We start from the raw sequence: 12,421 nt of genomic DNA on the forward strand, positions 1-12,421 counted from the left end.
AATGAGGAAAAATGATTGAGTAATGATTAGTAATCATTTTCGGACTAATATACTCACTATTATAAGTCCAGATATAAGATGCTCCTCCATTTGTCTTTGTTAAAAGTTCAAACAAATATATTGCTTATGGACGGTTCATATGGATCTCTAATAAAAGCCTAAAGTTGTTCATAGAATATCTCAAATTATTAAACCAAAAATAAAGTAAATTGGTCCAATGCGACTTTTCTAAGGGATATTACGTTATTCTTTTCTTGTAAAAGACACATTAATTGACACCGTGATTTTAAATTGTGGCTACGGATGCAATTGTGATTGCATATGTTATGAATCATGATTGTGGCTATTGCAGTTGTTGTAATGCCCATGCGGCTATTGCAAGGTAATTTCTATTAGAGTACATGATTTTAAAGGGGTTATATATACTTCTCGAAGATAATAATCTTAACTCAAATATTAATGTTGACAATTTTATTAAACCTTTTCTTTTGAATTGTGATAAAGTTTAAGGTTTGTATTCATGAGATTTAGATGATAACTTTGAATTTATTGTGAATGTTGCAAGTCTTAGATAAAATGATATGAAAGTGTAAGTATATATTTATGAGGTTTAGAAATAGATGGAAATATATGTGACTCAATATTTAGATAAATAATACTTAAAATTTTAAGTACAAATTTTTGTGCAATTTTCATAAGAAGTTGATCTAGTAGATTGATTTATAGGCGATGAAAATTGGGCTAATCAATTATGTTAGAAAGTGAGGATGTAGTAAGAATCTCAATGTAATTGTGTATGACATTTTATTAAAAATGAAATAGATATGTGATATGAAATGGTGTAATATATCTTGATCGAAGTAACCAATGACCAAAATGGATCATCAATGAGTTTTATGTCATTAAACTTCGGTTGAGTGCAGTCGGTATGTTGGTGTCACAGTTCTTGAGCCGGTTTTGAATGGAGTGAGGACAGGTCATGTGAATGGTAAGCGGAGTCTGGCTGGGATTTCTGGAAGCGTTTCAGAGGAAGAATCTGGTGCTGCTGCAAATGTTTGCGGGCAGTCTGTAGTGTTGAAACAGGTGGCAGAATCGACTGCTTCTTCTCAATCCAGGGTCGCGTGTACTCTGGCTTGCGAGGGCGTGAATGCAGGAAAGAAAAAGGTGAGATACAAGTTGGTTGATGAAATAGGGGCTGGTTCCAATAGAGGTACGGCTGGGGGGCAGAAATTCCTGCTCGATAACAGTGGGAAATTTATGGGCAATTCTGTTTTGGCTAAGGGTGGTGATAGCAAAGGAAGTTTTTTAGTGTGCTACGGCAATCAATTGGAGGAGTCGGACATATGTAGGAACAATGGGAGGCAATGGGAATTTCTCAAGAGGGACGTCGGGGATCAGTTATGGGAGGCTATTGTGGCTTTGGGCGTTGTTGATGAGAAAGGAAGGAGCAATCTTGTGAATAGGATTGAGGAGTTGGAAAAGGAGCGAGAGGGACGGTTGATTAGAAGGAAGGAGCAAAATAACATGGGAAAATGATTATAGGTTCCTTGAACATTAGAGGGGGAGCAAATTCGCTCAAAAGGAGGAGAATTAATTCTTTGATCGAGAAAGGAAAGGCGGATATCTTTTTAATACAAGAAACTAAAATAACCAATATGAATGAGGATATAGCTAAGAGTTTTTGGAGACATCCGGATCTAGGATTCTCTTTTTCTAATTCGGTGGGAAGATCGGGCGGTTTGATTACGTTATGGAAGAAAAGTAATTTGGATGTTCTCCTTAGCTTTAAAGGGGAAGGTTTCTTGGGAATGAAAGTTTTTTGGAAGGAGAATTTTTATTATGTTGTGAATGTGTATTCTTCTTGTGATTTAAGTAAGAAGAAGGCTTTGTGGGAGAAATTAATTGATTTGATGAGTTTGTATAGAGATGGGGAATGGATCCTAGGAGGTGACTTTAATGCAATTAAGAATGATAGAGAAAGAAAAGGGAGAGCGGGGGGGAGTAACAAAAAGGAGACGGAGCTTTTTGCAGATTTCATTCTCAAGAGTTCCTTGATTGATACTCCTTGTAAAGGGAAGAAATTTTCGTGGTATAGTGGAGATGGTAAGTCGATGAGTAGGATTGATCATTTCTTAGTATCCAATACGGTGGTTAATCGATGGGAGGTCATTGGTCAAATGATAGGGGAGAGAGACATTTCGGACCATTGTCCTATATGGATAATGTCGGATAAATTGGATTGGGGGCCGAAACCATTCAAGTTCAACAATGAATGGTTTTCTTTTGATTATTTTCTCCCTTTTGTTGAAAAGGAGTGGAAGCTTTTGAAGGTGGAAGGTAGAGGCGACTTCATTTTGAAAGAAAAGCTAAGGCTTTTAAAAGATAAACTCAAGAAGTGGAACAAGGAAGTCTTTGGTAAGATCGACTTGGACATAGCGGAAGGTGTTTTGGGTATTAACCAAGCCGATGAGAGGTTAGTGGATTTTCCTAATGCCAATTCTTTGTTGTCTTTAGACGAGAATGTGGAGGCTAGAAAACGGGCGACAAGTTGTTTTTGGCGGAACTTGAGGATTAAAGAGAACATGCTTCTTCAAAAATCTAGTTTGAAGTGGATAAAGGAGGGAGATGCGAATAGTGGCTTTTTTCATAAGGTGATAAAAAAAAGTAGACGTCATAATCATTTAGGTCCGATTCGTGTTTCGGGAGGTATGGTGGAGTCGGTGGAGGAGGTTCGGGAGGAGGTTTTCAAGCACTTCGGGAAAAAGTTCATTGAAACGGAAGAGGCTAGACCGGTGTTAGACGGTATTTCTTTCAATTCTACTAGTTTGGTGGAGGCGAGGGATATTGAGAAACCTTTTCTTGAAAGTGAGATTAAGGAGGCGGTGTGGGAGTGTGGTGATTCTAAGAGTCCAGGGCCGGATGGGTATTCTTTTCTTTTCATCAAGAAATGTTGGAGTTTTATTAAAGAAGATATCATCAATTTCTTTAATTATTTCTATCTTGGTAGACCCATATCTAAGGTAATCACTTCCTCTTTTTTAACTTTAATTCCAAAGTCCAATAATCCTATTGAATTAGATGATTATAGGCCCATTTGCCTTGTGGGTTGTTTATACAAAGTGGTTGCGAAGCTTTTGGCGGGAAGACTAAAAGCTGTGCTTAATTCGATTATTTCACCGTGCCAAAGTGCTTTTGTCCCCGGTAGGTTTATGTTGGATGGAGTGGTGGTGGCGAATGAGGTTGTGGATTATGCGAGAAAGGAAGGTAAAGAGTGCATTTTATTTAAGGTGGACTTTGAGAAAGCTTATGACAAGGTGAGTTGGAGCTGTTTGAGATACATGCTTACAAAAATGGGTTTTGGCACTAAGTGGTTGACATGGATGGAATTATTAGTGTTCAATAGTAATATGTCCGTGTTGGTGAATGGGTGTCCAACGAAGGAGTTTGAGGTGAAGAGAGGTTTGAGACAATGTGATCCCCTTTCTCCGTTCCTCTTCGTGGTTGTGGCGGAGGGTCTAGCGGGGCTTGTCAAAAAATCAATCGAGGTGGGGGAATTCCAAAGTTTTAAGATGAATGGCTCTTGTATGGTGGATATGCTTCAATTTGCGGATGAAACTTTGATAGTAGGTGAGAGTAATTGGAAACATGTGTGGGCTTTAAGAGCGGTGCTTCGGGCGTTTGAACTTGTGTCGGGTCTTGGAATTAACTACCACAAGAGTAAGTTAATTGGTATTAATGCTAATCATCATTTCTTGGAAGCGGTTTCTCATTTCTTTTCTTGCAAAATAGAAGATAGCAATTTTTATTTTCTTGGTATTCCCATTGGGTATAACCCGAGGAAAGAAGCTACTTGGAACCCTCTCTTATCAAAATTAAAGAATCGTTTGGAAGGGTGGACGAATCGTTTTCTAAACTTGGCCGGTAGGATTACTCTTTTAAAGTCCGTGTTAAGTTCCTTGGCTATTTTCACCTTATCCTTTTACAAGATGCCGAGAAAGGTGACAAAGAAGTTGTCTAGTATTCAAAGTAAATTTTTATGGGGAGGTGTGGAGGAAAGAAGGAGAATCCATTGGGTCAAGTGGGAAGATGTTACTCTTCTGATACAAAAAGGGGGGTTAGGCGTCAAAAACTTGCATTTTTTCAATTTAGCTCTTCTTAACAAGTGGAGATGGCGGATTATCCAAGGGCAAGATTGTTTATGGTTTAAAGTCTTGAATATGCGGTATGGTGATATAGCTTCCAAATCTTTCGGGGGAGGGGGAGATTCAAAAGTGACCTCTAAATGTTCGACTTGGTGGAGGGACGTGTTAAAAATCATTTATTCTTCTTCTCTTGATCCTATTTTTGAATTTTGTAGGTTTTCCATTCATAATGGTTTTTCAACTCCTTTTTGGGAAGCTAGGTGGTTGTTTGATCTCTCCTTGAAAGAATTATTTCCGGATTTATATGAGATTTCTCGTTTGAAGTTTGTCTTCGTGGCGGCCATGGGAGGGTGGAAGGATGGAGATCGGTTATGGGGAGATTTTGGTGGTTTGGAGGCGAGATTGGCGGATTTTAAAGGGAGGGTGGAGGGGTTTAGAGGTTGGAAGGAGGGAAAGGATTCCGTTACTTGGAAGCACCCCGAAGACAAGACTTTTTCGGTTGCTTCTTGTTACAATTTCTATAACAACCTTCGTATTTGTTATGGTCCTCCTAATAGGCATGATGGAGCTTTTGGGTTGTTGTGGAAATTGGAAGTTCCTTTCAAAATCAAAGCCTTCGGTTGGAGATTATTTCTTAATAGACTTCCGACAAAAGACTTGTTGAAGAATCGAGGTATTTCTTTTCCTTTGGATGATTTAAAGTGCATGTTTTGTGGTGTTTGCTTGGAAACTAGTAATCATTTATTCTTTGATTGTTGGGTGGTGAAAAATATTTGGAAAGAGGTAGCGTTTTGGGTTGGTAAAGGGGATACGATAGAAGATGAGTGTTTGTCGAATTTTATGGATTGGCACTCCTATTTTCATAGCAAAAATGTTAAAGTTAGGAAGTTGGGGGTGGTTTGGCTAGCTACCACTTGGATTATATGGTTGGTTAGGAATGGAAGTTGTTTTCGGAAGGATGCTTGGAGTATGAATAATACCGTTTGGAACATTAAGCATTTGGTTTGGAGGTGGTCATTTTGCGGGAAAATTACTCACCCCAATTACTCTTTCTACGATTTTTGTATGGAGCCTTTGCACTTTATGTCGTAGTGGTAATTGGACTTGTAATTTCGCTTTTTGTCGGATTATCCCGTTTCTCTGTGTAAACAGGTTGGAGAACCCTTAGTTCTCCGTTTTATATATATCTTGCTTAAAAAAAAACTTAAGGTGTATTGATGTTTTGAATGTATCAAATTCAAAATGTTAATCATTATATACAATAGAAAACTAAGTTGAATTTTAAAAACCCTCAAGTTCTTGTGGAGGGTAGGATAAACATTAATTTCCTCATCAAGTCTCCAAAATTTCGAGAACGAATATTTTTTAACGAGAGGCATTCCATTGTTTTTACGCTGTTTACCTTGTAAAATTATAGTAAGTATAAGAAAAGTTATAAGTGATGTGGCAATTGAATCTTACAATAAATTTTTGGTCAAAAACATGATAATTTCTTGCACTTATAAAACGAAAAATGTCTTTTTTTTTTACAATCATTGAAATCGTTCTACATTATGGTTGTTAACATTCATTGCACATGCATTGATATTTAACTACTCATTTAATAAGTTGGAATTAACTTACATTTTTGCCTTTTTAATCAAAGTTGAAATTGACCTAGATTAGGGTTGTAAATATTCATTGCACATGCATAGATTTTTAAGTTTCTCATTTACTATTGTTGAACTGCCCCTTAATTTTTTCCTTTTTAACAAATATTAGAATTTAAAAGTAAATAAAACATGATAAATGATTTTTTTAATCAAGAGTGATATATATGATTTAATCCGAATTTCATAATCCATTTGAGTTCATGTTGGTTTTAAAAAATATTATGTATGAGTGCATCAATTAATATATTACAAATATAATATATTTTTTTCAATAAGCAAATGATATAAAAAATTACACTAAAAATAAGAGTGCAACCCTTACAACACAAAAATTCTAATTAAAGTTGAAACAGAACAACGGTAACTTGTACCAATCATATATTATATATGAGTGCATCAATTAATATATTACTTTCCCTTTTACAAATAAGTTTTAAGGCACTCTAAATCATTCAACCTTAAGTTTCATTGCTGTAGTCTCAAAATGGGGAAAATATTGATACATAAAAAAAGTTTAACAAATTATAACTGATGAGAAAACACAATAAATTTTAACGTTATAGTATAAATGAATCGGTTATATAAAACAAACAACATATAAGAAACAGGGCCATATAATTGAAAATTGACAAACAATAAAAAATGAAATAATGACATTATAATATTATTACTACACCATGAAAAATACACATATTCCAAAAATACAAACACATCCATATTCAAGTTCAATTACAAACTCATCTTGCATCTAGCCAGCATTTTGAATAGGTAGAATTATGTAAAGTATTCTCAACATAGTTTTCATCCAACTTTATTATGGCTCTTGTTGATGCTCTCCATGAACCAAAAAGTTTTTCATATTTTAGTGCATCTTGTCTTTTTAACAAGTTACAACCTATAGTTTTTGGAGGAAGAAAAACCAAACTCTCCAAAATTGTTGCTCTTTGTAAAATAATCTTTACTAACTCAAGTTCCGATGGGAGAAACTTAAAACTTCTCAACACAACATCTTTGAGACAAGAAAATTTGTGAATCCAGTTGTCAAGCAGATGTTTCTGATGCATTTCCCAATACATTCTAAGGTCAAGTTGGTATTCGTTTAGCTGCACATATAATTTAAATTCAAGCTCAATACAGAAAAACATAAATTACTCCATTTGTGAAACTACACTTACATTGTAGATTTTAAGGTCATATCAATCAATGATTAATAGTTATTATCAAGAAAGTAGTTTAAAATAATTAAAACTACTCACATCAATGTAAAGTTTTACCAAGGATGGGCATTTTTTGAGAAACATGGTAATATCATATGGATTGCAAAATATTGCTCCATCCATAAACAAATGAAGTTCCTTCAGATTTACAAAAAAATATTGTGTGTCTCGAAATTTTGTATCACGAGGGCTTACAACCAAACCCTAAAAAGAAATATGAATAAAGGCACAAGTTAATAAAAATGATTGATATATTGAACGCATAATATGTACGTACATTAATAAAAAAATATATAGAAGGAATTGAAAATTAGAACAGAACAAACAAATATTAATATATACCTCAATAAGTAGATGTGTAGTGGTGAGAATTGAGACATGAGAGAGATCACTAACGTAGGTTGCATGTAGTTTTTGGAAGTTATAAAGTAAAAGATAGCCTCATACAATTGCATCCCTTGTTCAACTCGAACTACAACAACATTTCCATGGTAAAAAATTGAGCGAAGAGTTGGTGAATCAATTCTAATCTCTTCTAAATCCTGACATCCATCGATTGTCAATTCTCTAAAATGTTTATTCTCTTTAACAAATAAGATCAATTTCTTAATCCTAGAGCAATGGATCAAATCAATAATTTTAATCATTTTACAATTCTCAATCAACACGTTAAACACGTCTTCAGTCATGTCAAGGTTACATAGGTTTAATTTTTGAAGAAAGTGTAAGCCACATGGAAGTGTTGATAATTGAATCACACAATTAACGAGTTTTAGTGTTTTTAACTTTTGTAGCGCGTTAAAAACACTAAATTCTATTGTAAAACAAGATTGGTGAAAATGCAATTCAAGATTTTCTAAATCTTTTTTAATGCATATTTGTAACCATCTCCTAAGTAAAATTTCAATCCCAATAGGATTAATATGTAGCTGAAATATTTTAATTTCACCACCTTCGTGCGAATTGAAGACATGATCAACTATTGTCGCCAGTTTCAGTTGATTGTATCGTAAATAAAAATCTATACCAAACAATAAACAACGATTATAACACCAAGATCTTTTGTATCTAGTGGACAAAAATGATGAAGTAACAACTGCATCTTTGATGGGCAAGAAAGCTAAAATAGATTGAATGATATCCGATGGAAGATAATTAGAAGATTGGTTTGGATCTTCAAAAATGATCATTGATAATAAAATTAAAGAAAATATTGATAAAAGAAATATGAACAATCTAGGATTGTTGAATTTTATAGATCGGAATTAAATTGAAGAAATGAGAGATCGTGTTTCTTATAAATAGTGTTTAAGTATTTAATTATTTGAAATATTCTAGAAATATTGATTATTAAAAAAATATTAATTTTTTTGGTTTGAGAAGGAAATAAAAAATCTTACCATCATTATTTGGTCAAGATTTTTTTTTACCTAATGTTTTTTAGATTCATGAATATTAAGTGGATTTCACGCTATTTTGTAATTTTTTAAGAAATTAATATTAGAAACAAAATATATATTGATAAATTAGTTAAAGTTATGCTTATTTAAAATTATTAAAAATATTGATTTTAATCTTTAAATGAAAATGTATTTTAATTATTAGTTAAACAACAATTTCTAATCCAAAAATACACAAGAGTAAAGTAATCCAAATAATAAGTAAAAAATACACAAGAATCAATTAATCCAAATAATAAGTAAATATTTTATTAATTAAAACAACCATTTAATTAGGTTGACATTGTTTACCATGATTAATTAAAAAAATATTGATTATTGGAAAAATATTGATTTTTTTTGTTTGAGAAGAAAATAAAAATCTTACCATCATTATTTGGTTAAGATTCTTTTTTTTTAGCTAATGTTGTCTAGATTCATTAATATTAAGCGGATTTCACCATATTTTGTAAATATTTTGAGAAATTAATATTAACAATAAAATATATATTGATGAATTATCTAAAGTTATGCTTATTTGAGATTATGGAAAATATTAATTTTAATCTTTAAATGAAAATTTATTTTAATTATAATTTAAACAAGGATTTCTAATAAAAAATACACAAGAATAAACTAATCCAAGTAATAAGTAAAAAAAATATAAAAGAATAAATTAATACAAATAATATGTAAATAATTTAATTAAAACAACCATTTAATTGGGTTGAGATTGTTAACCATGTAGAAATATTGATTATTAAAAAATTATTAAATTTTTTGGTTTGAGAAGGAAATAAAAATCTTACCATCATTATTTGGTCAAGATTCTTATTTATTTTTTGAGCTAATGTTTTCTAAATTCATGAATATTAAGCGGATTTCACCATATTTTATAAATATTTTAAGAAATTAATACTAACAAAATATATATTGATAAATTAGCTAAAGTTGTCCTTATTTGAGATTATTAAAAATATCAATTTTAATCTTTGAATGAAAATGTATTTTAATATTATTTAAACAACAATTTCTAATAAAAAATACACAAGAATAAACTAATCCAAATAATAAGTAAAAAAATACACAAGAATAAGTTAATCTATATAATAAGTAAATAATTAATTAATTAAAACAACCATTCAATTGGGTTGACATTGCTGACCAGACCATGTAGAAATATCAATTATTAGAAAAATATTAATTTTTCTGATTTGAGAAGGAAAAAAAAAATCTTACCATCATTATTTCGTCAAGATTCTTATTATTATTATTATTATTATTATTATTATTATTATTATTATTATTATTATTATTATTATTATTATTTAGCTAATGTTTTTTAGATCAATAATGCTATTTGTACACCAAAGTGTACACCTACACCGTATGTACGGACGGTACTGTTCATGTACGGACAGTACTATTCACCGTCCGTACATGAACAGTGCAATATTATATTAATTTTTTTTAAATATTATTTTTTTAAAAAATATTTTTTTTTATGTTTTTTAAAAAAATATTTGACAATACCTGCGGATTTATTTCCGGATTTACCTACGGATTTGATAATATCTGCGGATTTTACTTGCGGATTTACCTACGGATTTGACAATACCTGCAGATTTACTTGCGGATTTACCTACGAATTTGACAATACCTGCGGATTTACTTGCGAATTTACCTACAAATTTAGGTAAATCCGCAGGTAATTTCAAATGCAGGTAAATCCGGAAGTAAATATGTAGGTATTGTCAAATATTTTTTTTAAAAATATTAAAAAAATATTTTTTTTAAAAATAATATTTTAAAAAATAAATAAAAAACGTAAAAAAAAATATTAATATAATATTGCACTGTTCATGTACGGACGGTGAATAGTACCGTCCGTACATGAACAGTGCCGTCCGTACATACACCAATACGGTGTAGGTGTACACTTTAGTGTACACATAGCATTGCTGTTTTTAGATTCATGAATATTAAGCGGATTTCACTATATTTTGTAAATATTTTAAGAAATTAATATTAACAACAAAATATATATTGATAAAATTATTTTTATACCTAAATCTTAGTTTCTCTATATATATTTCAATCTACTAATTTTATATTTCAATCTACTAATTTTATTTGAAAATAGCATATGAATCGACCACTGACTCCATTTCTTTTCGTCGAATACTGGAAGCTTTTGTTCAAGCTATTGTTTCTGCCTTTCATCTTCGTTCTTGTGCAAATTGCTTAGTTCTCACCAACCCTCGTGTTTCCCAAATCCTAATAATCAAAGGTTGTGATTCTTTGATTTCGATCTTCAATTCAGTGTGAATTTTAGGAACGAAATCAAGCACACACCTCACGTACACTTGTGTTTCTCTATGAATCGAACCGGAGCTCTGGATAATAATTGTTGAAGTTAACAGCGGAAGGACTACATTGAAGCACAAGAAGATATAGAAGATAAAGTTGAAAGAATTGGAGAGAGAGAGAGAGAGTACTCTCTTGATACATTCTAGTAAGAGTGTGTTGGATGCCGGGACGGAGGTAGGGACCGGAGTACTTTCTCTTTCGAGAAAAGACTGGTCGAGGATGGATGGAAGATGGTGGAGAGTCGGAGACTGAAAACGATGAGAAGACGTTGGGATCACGTTGGTGGGTCATTTGGGAGGCCTAAACTCTCTATAGCATCTTTTTTCTTTACTTCCTTCGCGAAAAGATATAGTGCTAGGGATATATTCAAGATTTTGAAGATTATGGAGAGGTGGATGAAGTTATAGGTCCAAGGACGGGAAACAAACATGGAAACAAGTTTGGTTTTGTTTGCTTTTTTGATTTTATGGATGCGGAGCGGTTGGCGATTAAAATCGACAATATTTTTATTGATAACCAGAAGTTGTTCGTAAATCTTCCTTGTTTCCAGAGAGGGAAGATGGTTAATGGTGGCGTATCGAGGTCGTTAGTTCCTAGAGAGGTGAAGATGAAGAAGTCCATTAGTTTCACTCCTTCATTTGATGGGAATTTAAAGGACACTACTAGGTCTTTTGCAGCAGTACTGCAAAACCGTGATGTGCCAGCTTTGGTTAATTCTCCTTGCTTGGAATTCAATTCGACTCTTCTTCCGTTTTGCAGAGATTCTCTTAAGCTTTTGTTGGGAAGGTCATTGGAGTTGGTATGGCTTATAATATCCAAGATATATTTGATACGTAAGGCTTTTTCGTTGTCAAGATCTCGGCTTTAGGAGCTAACTTGTGTCGTTTGGAGGATATGGAGGAAGGGGCGGTAGAAAACCTGGTAATTAATGAGGCGCAATGGCTAAATAAATGGTTTTTGGAGGTGAAGCGATGGGAACCAGATATCTTTGATAACGAAAGTTTCACTTGGGAGAGAGTGTTTAGCTTAGCCGCTCATTTTTGGAATGACAAGTTCATTGAGTTTATTTCTAAAACTGTGGGAACTTTCATTCGTTCCGATGATGAAACTTTCAAATAGCCGCGTTCGGATGTTGCTTGGGTTATGATTATAACTCGTTGTGCGGAGGGGAATGAGGAGTTATTCTACCTCAAGATTAATGGTACAATGGTAAGGTTGAAGATATTTGAAGACTCTTAGGGACCGCTTCGGATTATTGCGTCTATCCGTGATGATTTTAAATTTGACTTACTGGAGTATGGCTTTGAAGATGATGATGGTGGTGGAGGAATAGAGATGTGGATTGAGGATGTTGAGCCGACGGATGTGCTGGAACCTGCAAAAGTTTTAATTAGAGATGGTGACTTGTCGGTGCCTTCTGCAAAAAATGATGTGACATCTTGCGTGGAGTTTGTTCCTGATACACTGGCTTATAAGGTTCCAAAAAACAGCTTTTCTTGCAGGGATATTTGTAATAACATATCAAATTTTCAGAAGTTAAAACATATTGTGTGAGATTCGATTTTCAAGAAACCACAGGAGGGTGTAGTGGGCCCTATTAA

Source organism: Vicia villosa, linkage group LG1 (genome assembly GCF_029867415.1).
Source record: "Vicia villosa cultivar HV-30 ecotype Madison, WI linkage group LG1, Vvil1.0, whole genome shotgun sequence".
Lineage (NCBI taxonomy): Eukaryota > Viridiplantae > Streptophyta > Magnoliopsida > Fabales > Fabaceae > Vicia > Vicia villosa.